Here is a 12,130-nt window from a genome sequence, read left to right as displayed (position 1 = left end):
ACGGGGCTAGAGCTATCCCAAGGGGCCTCCATCCACCCCAGAAGCACTTGGCATAGTGGATAGGGAACAGATCTAGAAGTCAGAAGGTTATGGGTTCTAATTCCGGCTCTGCCACTTGTCTGCCTTGTGACCTTGGGCAAATCATTTCACCTCCTCTCTAAAATGTAAAATGGGGATTGAGACTATAAGCCTATTTCTTCTACCCACCCCAGTGCTCAGTACATCCCTGGCACATAGTAGACACTTAAATAATAATAATGTTGGTATTTGTTAAGCGCTTACTATGTGCCAAGCACTGTTCTAAGCATTGGGGGAGATACAAAGTCATCAGGTTGTCCCACGTGGGCTCAGTCTTAATCCCCATTTTACAGATGAGGTAACTGAGGCTCAGAGAAGTTAAGTGACTTGCCCAAAGTCACACAGCTGACAAGTGGAGAAGAGGGGATTAGAACCTACAACCTCGGACTCCCAAGCCAGGGCTCTTTCCACTAAGCCACGCTAATTCTTATTAAGCATCAGGGAACTCACTCTGGTCTTTCTTCTGATGGGTTAGAAAGGGCCGAGAGCAGGAAGGGTCCTCTGACCCAGATCTGAAAAGGATGCCTGAGAAGAGGGTTGAGGGTCATTTTACTGGACCTGAAGTGGCCTTGTCTCTCTTTAACTGTGTGCTCTTTGCATCTCTCTTCTCCCTGACCTGCCCTACTGTAGCTTGGGCAGGGCAACCAAAAGTTGAGAATTTATAGCCTAAGACCTCAAGGTGAGGGAATCTATCTTGCTGTTTTGGGAACTGGAACTGCTCCAAAGTGAAGAGGGAGGGAGGGAGAGATAGGACAGAAAGATACTGATAGTCCCAAGCAATACATGAAAAAAATAACTTTTTCTAATTTTTTTTCCTAAAAAAGTTCCAAAACCATTTTACCAATATGCTCCATTTCCCCTGACTTCTCCTGAGACAATGATAGTCCCTTTCCAAAAAAGCAGCAGGATTAAACTGTTGCTCCAGGTGATTCACAGCATAATATGTCCAATAGGCCATTCTGCAAGGCTGTATCTGCAAGAACTGTCCGAAGGGGAGAGGTGGGGTGGGGGACGAGCAGGGAGAGCTCCTGGAAGAGCAACTTGGTGGTATGCAGGCCAGCAATTTTATGTCATCTTTATTTGTCTCTGGGTCATTAATCCCCATCCCCATGCACCAAGATACTCTCTCCTCCCGGCCACCCTCCCCCACGCCCGGCCACGTCAAACCTCCCATGTCTTGCATCTTTCCCCTCAATGGTGCAACTTTTCAGAAGTTTCTAATGTGTCTCTTGGCAGGCTGCAATTTTTCTCCAAGATTATAAATTTCAGCTGTTGCCCTGATACAGCAGATGTTGGTCCTGTACCTCTGCTCAATTGCTCCCTGGTGACAGAAAGCTATTGATTTTTTCCCTTGGACTGCATGGACGGATTAACACGGTGATAAATGGCTGGGGATTGATTTTCACTTAATTGACAATTTGGTGAACCTGTTTTAAAATCCCAAGGTTTGGCCCGGGGAGTAAGTATTCATGGGTAATATATAGTCTGATCAATAAGGCTTGGCCCAACATCCTCCAGCCTAGCTGTGGAGACCAGGAAATCGTCAGACCTCAGTCTGCAAGGGTAGGAGGTAGAGGCGTTGCTGGGAGGCCTTGGTTACGGATCCAGGATGGCGACAGAGGGCAGCAGAGCCTTAGTGAAAAGGTTTATGGATCCTTTGGAGACTGAGAGATAAACAGGGAGAATCCACAGGGAGGAGAGCCACAGAGCAACTCCAGGGACTGGAAACTTGGACTCCTGAAAAGGAAGAAATTATTATTATTGTTGTATTTAAGTTCTTATTATGTGTCAAGCACTGCTGGGGTAGATACAAGTTAATCAGATTGGACCCAGTCCCTGTCTCACATAGGGCTCACAGTCTAAGTAGGGGGGAGAGCAGGCATTGAATCCACACTTTAAATATGAGGAAACTGAGGCACAGAGAACTTAAGACTTGCCTAAGGTCACACAGTAGGACACTGTCAGAGCCAGAATTAGAACCCACAACCTTGGACTCCCAGACCAGTGCAGTTTTCATTAGGCCAGGGTGCTCCTTCTCACAGAGAATTGGGAATTCTGGGACCCTGAGAATCCCGTGACTTCCTGAGGTACACCCAGTTCTCTGGGGACCACAACTCCTCAAATCTAAATCCCCAGACCTACCTCCCACACACTATGGAAGAAAGGGGAAGAGTTCTGATATTTGGTAACTAAGAGAAAAAGAGAAACACATCGTTCTTGTTCTGTTGCGGTGACTGTAGTTTCCTCTTGGAGGATGCCTGGTAGAGCAGGTTAAAATTATATCTTCCAAAAACACATCTCAGCATCAGAGATGCAGGGGACAAGTTTGTAGAACTCAAGGCCCAAGAGTTGGGGACTCTCTGATCTAGCTTGTCAACAGAGGTCTTTTCTGGACCAAATTTAAGGCAAGTTACTTTCTAAGATGAGGGAAGAAGATACGGAAAAGATAAATTATAAAATACCTGGGGTGTTTCTACCAGTATTTCAGTTGCAGCAGGAGGAAAATCCCAAGGAAGACCAAATAAAGGGGCTTCTCCGTGGTGTGTGGGAGGTAAATCTGGGGATTTGGATGGATTTGAGGAGGGGTGGTCTCCAGAGAACTGGGTGTACCTCAGGAAGTTACCGCCTTCTCAGGCTCCCAAGCTGGTGGAGATACTGTTACTTCAACTAAATAAAAACAGCAGCAGCCCTCACCTTTGCCACCTGTCTCCAAACTCATTAGAACCGGTTTAGGGGAGGGTGGGTGGTGTGTTTACCTTAACATGTAATATAAACTCCCCCATAGAATTTGTAAGCTCTGACTGGGGGCTGAATTCAGACAAAAGACTAAATTAATCCTCTCGAGCAGTGAAAGTAAAGGCCGGGAGGCAAACAATTTACAAAAAAGAAAACAAAACCCCCCAACAACCTGTACTCTGTTCTCATCACCTGCTGCTCCTGCAACATGGATTATTCACTGTTAATTTAAGGACTCTCTTCAGGATCTGACAGTGCAATTTGCCACTGGATGGCAACATGTTCATTGGTGCCTTGGCTTTGGAATTGGAGTTCCCTTGTTCATTTCATGCCAAATCGCTTCCCTGAGAGATTTTAGGCATTCTACTTGAGTTATTTCTATACATCTCCTCTAAAAAGAAGAGGAAGAGAGGCTGAAGATGTGCTCCAAGATCAGCAGGGAGAGCTCAGCAGAGGCAGGGTTCTCTCTGACTCTCTGTCTCTGTATGTTCCATGATGAGCAGTAGAACCTCCTGAAAGGGTATAACTGTTCATTCAGCTGAGGTGGTTGCTTGAGAGTAAACTCAGGATTCCAGTGAGTGCAGTAAGATCCCAAACTTAATTGCTCCAGGTTTTATTAAGCAAAAACCCTTTTTCACGGGGACCCAGGATCTCCAAGCCCCACTCAAGGAATTCCCAAATGGGAATTGGTCCCTTCTGATGTGAAAGTCTCATTGGGTGGCCTCCATCCAGACAATTCCCATCTGCAAGCCAGCACCCAACTCTCAGGAAGATTTGACTTCCTAAACTCCCCCTAGGATCAGGTTTCTATGAAACCTTGAGAGTCCTGTCCAATTGATCAGTGGCATTTATTGAGTGTTTACTTTGTGCACACCACTGTATGAAGGGCTTGGGACTTGGTAAAATATAAATGATAGACTCGATCCCTGACCTCAAGGAGCTTATAGTCCAGAGGGAGAGACAGGCAGAATTAATAGGGAAGCAACCGAGTTTAAGGATGAGGTACTGGAGAGGGGGTGGAGGCGAGTACCTAAATGCTTAAGAGGTGGAACTAAGGGCATAAGCAAGGCAGTAATAATAATAATAATAATAATAATAATGGTATTTAAGCACTTACTATGTGCCAAGCACTTTTCTAAGCGCTGTGATAGATACAAGGTAATCAGGTTGTCCCAAGTGAGGCTCACAGTCTTAATCCCCATTTTACAGATGAGTTAACTGAGGCATAGAGAAGTTAAGTGGCTTGTCCAAGGTCACTCAGCAGACAAGTGAAGGAGCCGGGATTAGAAACCACATTCTCTGACCCCCAAGCCCGTGCTCTTTCCACTAAGCCATGCTATTTCTCAGTAGGGAAGGAAAAGAGAGTAGGATGATGACAGCTTTGTCTAGGAAGGTTTTCTTCAAGACAGATTATTTTAGTGAGCTTTGGAAATAAGCAGAGTTCTGTTCTATAGCTTACGTGCTTGGGGTTTGTGTAAAAACCTGCAGTGGAGGTGGCAGAGGATGGACTTAAAGGCATCTTGGAAGTTCACCTGGGGCTCATCACCCTGAGCATCACATTTCCCAAAGGATGAACCTAGGAGCTGTGGAAACCAGAGCCAATTTTCTCCCTCCACCTTTCTGAAATGACATGAAGCCCCCAGTTTGGTTTTCAGAGTGCTATTAGAACGACTGAAACCTCTAGAGAATTTTTCAGCTATAGATGCGGCCAAAAGTAATAAGAGCATCTCAAAAGTAGAACATGGTTTTCTAAACAAACTCATTCCCTCTAAGATAAACTGGAAAAACTCCTCAAATTGTCCCCCATTACCTTGTAACTAGAACAGTTCTTGACATACAATAAGTGCTTAACAAATTCCAGAGTTATTAGTATTGTCATTATCTCAGGACCCTCAGCTTGGCTAATGAAGGGAAGTCACCCAATTAGTAGGCAGTTGAAAATATCTTTTTTATTGTTCTTCAAATTCAAACCAATTTTTTTTAAACTCACTGGAGTGGTTGTGACAAGGTGCTAAGCCTGGAAGTCAGGAGAACCTGGGTTCTAATCCCAGCCCTGCCACCAGTCTATGTGACCTAGGGCAAGTCACTTAGCTTCTCTGTGCCTCAATTCTCTCATTCATAAAATGGGGTTAAGACAGTGAGTCCTGTGTGGGACAGGCACTGTGTTCAACCTGATTAGTTTGTACCTACCCCAGGATTTAGTACTAGGCCTGGCACATAGTAACTGCTTAACAAATACTGCAATCATCATCATCAACAACAAAACCAATTAGGAGAATTTTAATTAGGAGAATTTGAGCTACAAATACCCTCTCAGTTCAGAAGTGTTAAAGAATGCAGATCAGGGCTTTTCAACTGTGGCATTTCACAGCACCTCAAGTGCTTCTGGGCCCAAGTTCCTTAGAAAATCATAATACTGCTGGTTTTGATAAGGGAAGGTTAGGGTAATTTGCTAGATCCTCGGTTGCTTTAGCTGGAGAACTGCTTGGTTCTCTTTATATTTTAATGGTACTTCTTAAGCACTTACCCTGTGCCAAGAATTGTACTAAGCACTGGGGTGAATACAAGATAGTCAGATGTGACAAATTCTCTGTCCCATATGGGGCTCATAATCTAAGTAGGCAGGAGTAACATTTTACCCACATTTTAAAGATGAGGTAATTGAGGCTCTGAGCAATTAAATGACTTGCCCAAGGTCACACAGCAGACAAGGGGCACAGCTAGTATTTTTTAATATTATGTTTTATGGTTCCTATTAAGCACTTACTGTGTGCCAGGTACTATACTTAGTGCTGGTAGATACAAGAATATAAGGTTCAACCCAATCTATGTCCCACATGGGGCACACAGCTTTAATTCTCATTTTACAGATGAGGTTACTGAGACATAGAGAAGTTAAGTGACTTGCCCAAGGTCATACAGCAGACAAGTGGCAGAGCTAGGATTAGAATCCAGGTCCCCTGACTCCAAGGCCTGAGCCCTTTCCACTAGGCCATGCTCCTTCTGTAATTTCTTGAATCTCAAGTGGTTGTTTATGGGTAAGTTTGTCTGGGATGTATAAGTGTCATTTTAGTGCTCCATTCTGTATCTCCCTGTCATTCCTCCTTCCTAAGGGAAGGTGGCATGGGGCAAGTATCCTCTTAGTGTTAAACAGAGGGTGAAAAGGCCCACCCTCTGGCTATAAAGGTGTATTCCTATATTCCCACCCTGGTCCTGGAAAGTTAGTGAAACACTTCACATTAGGATTTTAATTATTGGATGCACACAAATCATTTATTAGCCATTGATCTGCTGCTTAAGAATGTCATGGTAGTACTAAAATAGCTGGTAATTAACAAGTGATTAGATAGATTTGCCTTCTTTAAGCAAAGCAGTGGAATCTTTAGAGTCACATTCATCAGGAATTTCTGATAACTAGTCACAAGTCCCATTATAGTCTCAGATGCAAAAACGTGTGAGGAGAAGAGAGGGAGCAAACAAGAATAGGGACTAGAATATCTCCCAGATCTGGAGATATTTGGAACTATAGAGTCCTTCTAGATAGTACTTAATAATGATGGTATTTATTAAGCCTTACTATTTGCCAAACATTGGAATGGATTCAAGATAATCTGATTTAACATAGTCCCGGTCCCACACAGGACTCACAGTCCCAGAGGGAGGGAAAACTGATATTTCATCTCCAATTTATAGATGAGGAAACTGAAGGGCAGACAAGGTAAGTAACTCACCCAAGCTCACACAGCAGATAAATTGCAGAGTCAGGACTAGAGTCCCTACCTGTTGCTCTTTCCACTAATAATAATAGTAATTGTGGCTCTTGTTAACCACTTACTTTGTGACAGGCACTGTTCTAAATGCTGGGTTAGATTCAAGATATTCAGGTGGGACACAATCCTGTCCCAAATGGGGCTCACAGTCTTTATTCCCATTTTACAGATGAAAGAACTGAGGCACAGAGAAGTTAAGTGACTTGCATAAGGTCACTCAGCCGAGAAGTGACAGAGTCGGGATTAGAACCCAGACCTTTCTGACTCCTTAGGCCATGCTGGTATTTGTGGTGGGTAACAAGAATTTAGAAAAAAGAGTAAAGACATTTGATTTGGAAGTGGATTGACAATAATTGTTCCTGGAACTGCCCAGCTCCAAGTAGGGGGGTGGGGGAAGAGATTGGCATTAAAAATAACAATAAAGTACTGAATCTGCATTTTTATTTTTCCACTGTGCTTGCAAATCAATGACCTCATGCTATCATCACAATATGTCTGTGAGCTAGGGAGAGGTAGGTATTATGATCCCCATTTTAAAGATAGGGGAAGATTGAAGTTGAGAGAGGTTAAGCCATCTGCTCAAAGTCATGAAATAGAGCAATAGCAGGATTGGAACTAGAACCCCTGAATCTTGACTTCCAGATCTGTGTTCTTTCCAGGAGACCATCCTGCCAAAAAATGCTCTTGTCTTGCCTATGTCACCAGAGACACCCTAACATGCAGAAAGGGAACGAAAGAGTTAAAGAAGGGTCATGAGCAGAGGGAGAGGGAAAATGGAAAGACTGCTGTTGGTTTGAATCCATCTTAGTGTACAGTTTTATTAAAGAGACTGATGGATTAAAAGAAAACCGAAACCAGCAAAGCAGGCCCAAGGCAGGCAGTCAAAAGAGAACAAGAAGTACTTGCCTGAACCTTAAATATTCCTACTTTTAACTATCTGTTCCCTCCAAGGCTATTGGTCTTTGACCACAATTCTAAAAGCATAGTGCTGGGAAAAAAATCTGGCACAGGCTAGGACCATGCCCTTGGCTTCCTGCAAACACTGACCACCAGTTCCTTCGCACCTCTTGAATAGGATGAGTCTTGGCCAGTGGGGGCCAAGGGGTTAACCCAAGCTATTTCTCCAAGTGAGATTTCCCACTGCTTGGTGCATTTCTGTTTTACAGGCTTATATGTTGAGATTTTGCTGTTTAATCCCTCCTCTAGTAATAAAAATTTTAATCCTGTGTTTAAAATATGAGATTTACTTGTCAAAAGCAGGATCCAGAGAAGGAGTTATAATAGCAGTTCCGCAGAAGCAATTCTCCTGGAGCCCCGTCAAGTTGGAGAAGCAGCGTGGCGCAGTGGAAAGAGCACGGGCTTTGGAGTCAGGGCTCATGAGTTCGAATCCCAGCTCTGCCACTTGTCAGCTGTGTGACTGTGGGCAAGTCACTTAACTTCTCTGTGCCTCAGTTTCCTCATCTGTAAAATGGGGATTAAGACTGTGAGCCCCACGTGGGACAACATGATTTCCCTATGTCTACCCCAGCGCTTAGAACAGTGCTCTGCACATAGTAAGCGCTTAACAAATACCAACATTATTATTATTATTATTAAGTTGAGCACATAGTTTGGTGCAGGTATTTTGATCACAGGCAGAGGAAGGTTTGAGTCAGACTAGCTTCCTGGCCAAGTGTGATTCCTAGAGGGACCAGGATACCTCTTTCTAGACACCTCAAGAGTCTTGGGGAATAAGATCTCAGTCATGGGGAAGAAAGAAGTGTTCCTCAATGAATGTTGACATTTTAAAATAAGTGTACAACACTAAAGTACATACTTCATCAAGAAAGGAGATTCTAGACAATTCCAGTGTGCCAGAGAAAACACAGGTGTCATGTTTTAATTATTTACTAGTTACCCTCTAACAGGAGATGGATCCTAGAGTTTTACCAATCGTCCTGCAGCTTTCCCTGGCTATGTTTTAATGACTGACTCTCCTGAGGTTCAGTTTTCATCAGACAGTCACAGACTAGTAATTTTGGTGTGTGTGTGGGGGAGAAGTGGGGAGTTTAATTTGAGCCTGAATAATCCAGAGAGGTGTCCAGGTCCCTGCTATCAAACACAAGGGGAAACCTAGAACCTGAAGAGCCTTAAAATACTTCCATACTTTTTACTTGCAGTCTAGGAACAAATCTTGGAAGTAAAAAGCCCTATCTGAGAATTACCACAGATCAGCTCCTTGAACCCCCTCCTCCACCGCCCTCCCCATTCACCCCTGGTTGGACTCAGTTCCTCAGCATAAGTGCCCTGCCCAAGGCCCCACTTGCCTAATACTGGGCTGCAGGAAGCAGCTTGGGTTTAGCTAGAAGACTCTCTAGACTTTCTAGAGTACCAGGGGAACTATCAGACTTCCAAAGCACTGGGGGGGCCCCAGCTGAAAGGCAAAAGGCAAAAGATTCCCAGCTCTCATTTCTTGCCTATTTATGGATTATCAAGTGTTCATCTCTGGTCCCTCTACCATCAAGGCCCACAACATTGGTCAATGACCCTTCTTCCAGGGATTGGCAGGGACTGAAAGCATGAGTCTATGCTTTTCCTTGGGAAACAGCTGTGGTGAAAGGTTAGGTGAGATGAGGTGGAAGCCGGGGGCTCAAAGGAAGATTTAGACCAGGCTACCCCTTGACCTCACAAGAGTGGATAATCAGAAATAGGCATCTCTGAGCATCAAGCCTGCTCTGTGAGCATTGTCTCAGCGAGCTTCTCCTCATCTTTCCCCATTTCATAATTTGACTATTTATTTGCCTGCTTATTTGGGACACTGTAGTAAGCTTCCTCTTTCTTTAAGCAAGAAATAATTTTGGAACAATTTGATTTTCCTTGCAGGGTATTTTAGTCATCCAAATTCTGATGGCAGAATTTAGCTCCACATCCCTGGGTAATTGTCTGTCTCATCTAGAATATAAGATCATTGTTGGCAGGAAATGTATCTGTTTGTTGTTATATTGTATTCTCTCAAGAGCTTAGTACAGTGTTCTGCTTACAGAAAGTGCTCAATAAATATGATTGAATGAATGAATGAATGAATGCCTCTCAAGTGAGAGTTTCTCAGGGGAGCTTTGCTGAGCCTGGCAGTCCAGCTCTAAGGGGTCAGAACGTTTTCAAATGACTCTGAAAAAGGACATTTGAATTATGCCTCGAGCTTTTAACCAAATGTACTTTCCTGACTCGTCAATTATTTAAGCCAGGCTTGGGCATCTGCCATTTTCAATCCCGATGTTCCCTGGACATTTGACACAATAGAGAAAAAAAATGGAGGTGATTGTTCTCTGCCATGCTAGAATTAACACTAATATGACCGGCATTTAAATGACTCTAGATCTTTGGATGTATAATCTGATACTACAGGACAATTAAACATCCACTAGCCCTGCCCAGTCTCTGCCCTTGTTCAGCCAAACATTCCTTAGCAAAAGGGTTATGGGAGTTAGCGTGATATATGCCGAAGTTTAATAAAGAGAATGTACAGGAGTCACACACAAAAAAATGAGGTTTCGGCAGAGTGATTCTAGGAGTTAGACTGTATGAATGTAATCAACCAAAGGGGGCCAAGCACTTTGGAAACAATTTGATTCATCAGCATAATGGCTTTGCAAAATGAATTCAAGGCAACAAGGTGTTGGGTCTTTTGTCTCCTGTGCCAATCATGACCCCCCTTCACCAAGGGCAGGAATGCAAGCTTGGAGTGTCTCACAAAGCAAGGGGAATTGTATCTCCGTGTTACTGAAACTGGATAATCTTTTCACCCAGGAGGTCTTTCCCTTGCTGTTCGATTTTCCTCAGATTTAGCCACTGAATGTTACAAAACCGCATCATTCCAGCTTTGTAAAAGTCGGCTGCATTTTGTAAGGTATCAAAGTGATTTCTCCAGCACTCTAAAACTAGGCGGAAGTCTACTGGAGACTATAAATCTTTTTGTTTCAAATAGCAGACTTCATTACTTTCGGTTAACTGACATCTATTTGCAGTATATTAAACTGGGTGAAGACGTATCTGGAATTTAAACTACTAAATTATTTTGCAAAATGCTTTTGTTGTAATGATCAACTATTCCCATACATTATAATCCCAAATATGTGGTACCTTTATGGATGATGAATACAAAAATCTCCATCTGATTTGCTTCTCTTTTTTTTCCAGATCCATGGTAGCTTTTTCATTTGTTTGTTTTTTGGGTTTTTTTTTTTTTTTACTGGTGGTGAGGATAATTGTCCAAGATCTTAATGTCTCAAGGCCACATGTTCAATGGTTGAGATTGTTCAGTTGTTCGAACTAAAAAGGAATCTTTAGGAATCTGTTCTGCTTATGTAGATGGACATAATTTGTTTTCATGCTAAGTCTAGTTTTAAAAAAAACAGGAATTCAAAACTAAATTTTCCTTTTTTCTACCCCCTAAGAGTCTAAATTAATTTACTGGACTCACCCGAGTTGTACCCACTCGAATGCTCTGTTACATGTATTTTGTTCTCACTCGGTGCCACATTTGAATTTAGGAAAAATTCATTTTTAGAGATTAGGTGCAGGCACCTGAACTGGATTTTACAGTTTCTTTGAACTACTATTTCAACACAAAAATGCTAGGTATGATTTTAAAGAAAGCATTTTCTCCCTAGTTCTCACAGCCTCATTTCTCTCCAGAACAAAAAGGAATCTAAATTTTTAAATAAAGGGATATTGCTAAAGGTTATTTCAGCTTTTCACTGTAAACTTTCTCTCATCAGGACATCTCTTTTCAGCATGAAAGCTGAGTGCATAGTAGGTGTCAGGGTGTGCTGAGGGTGAAGAAGGAGATGTAATGGCTTTTTTCCAGTTGTTAAAAATTAGTAGTGTGATGCAATTTGCAAGCCTTGGTATGTGCTATCTTCTGTGATCTGTAATCATTCTGTGGACTTGCATTTCCTCTCTGAGATGCTCCAGCTTCAAAACAGAACTAGCACAATGTCATTGTTCTAACTTCAACATTTGAGCTTCTGCAACATAGTTTAGTCTGGTTCCCCTTTTCAATTGTATCTCCTGCATATCTGTAATTTATTTCATATCAGTAATTTATTTATCTTATCTGTAATTTATTTATCATATCTGTAATGTGAGCTCCTGGTGGGCAGGGAGCATGTCTGTTTATTGTCGTACTGTACTCTCCCAAGTGCTTAGTCCAGTGCTCTGCACACAGTAAGCATTCAATAAATGCGATTGAATGAATTTATCATATATGTAATTCATTTAATTATTCATATTAATGTCTGTCTCTCCTTCCAGACTGTAAGCTCGTTGTGGGCAGGGAATATGTCTGTTTAATGTTATAGAGTACTCTTCCAAGGGCTTAGTACAGTGCTCTGCACACAGTAAGCATTCAATAAATGCAATTGAGTGAATCGCTTACTGAAGATTTGGCTTAAAACTTTCTGGTAAATGCTAGGGGGGCTAAGAGTGTCTCTGCAGGCCCCAGTTTCTAGCTCCCCACGTGTTATATGGGTCATAATGACCTCTAAGTCCATCCCTTCCACTGTCCC

General features: G+C 42.7%; 1 long non-coding RNA gene across 1 annotated transcript in view; it reads right to left on the bottom strand.

Annotated features, from left to right (window-relative positions):
* Positions 1-884: 884 nt before the first annotated feature.
* Positions 885-12,130, bottom strand: part of LOC103167568 — a 56,303-nt gene continuing 45,057 nt past the window's right edge. The window contains exon 4 of the long non-coding RNA XR_003759006.2: positions 885-1,815. This is a non-coding gene — a long non-coding RNA (uncharacterized LOC103167568). The remainder of the gene's footprint in view (positions 1,816-12,130) is intronic.

The sequence above is a fragment of the Ornithorhynchus anatinus genome, chromosome 4 (assembly GCF_004115215.2).
Source record: "Ornithorhynchus anatinus isolate Pmale09 chromosome 4, mOrnAna1.pri.v4, whole genome shotgun sequence".
In the NCBI taxonomy this organism is placed as follows: domain Eukaryota; kingdom Metazoa; phylum Chordata; class Mammalia; order Monotremata; family Ornithorhynchidae; genus Ornithorhynchus; species Ornithorhynchus anatinus.
Note: the sequence above shows the minus strand (reverse complement) of the source record. Positions and strands in the feature narration are given on the sequence as shown.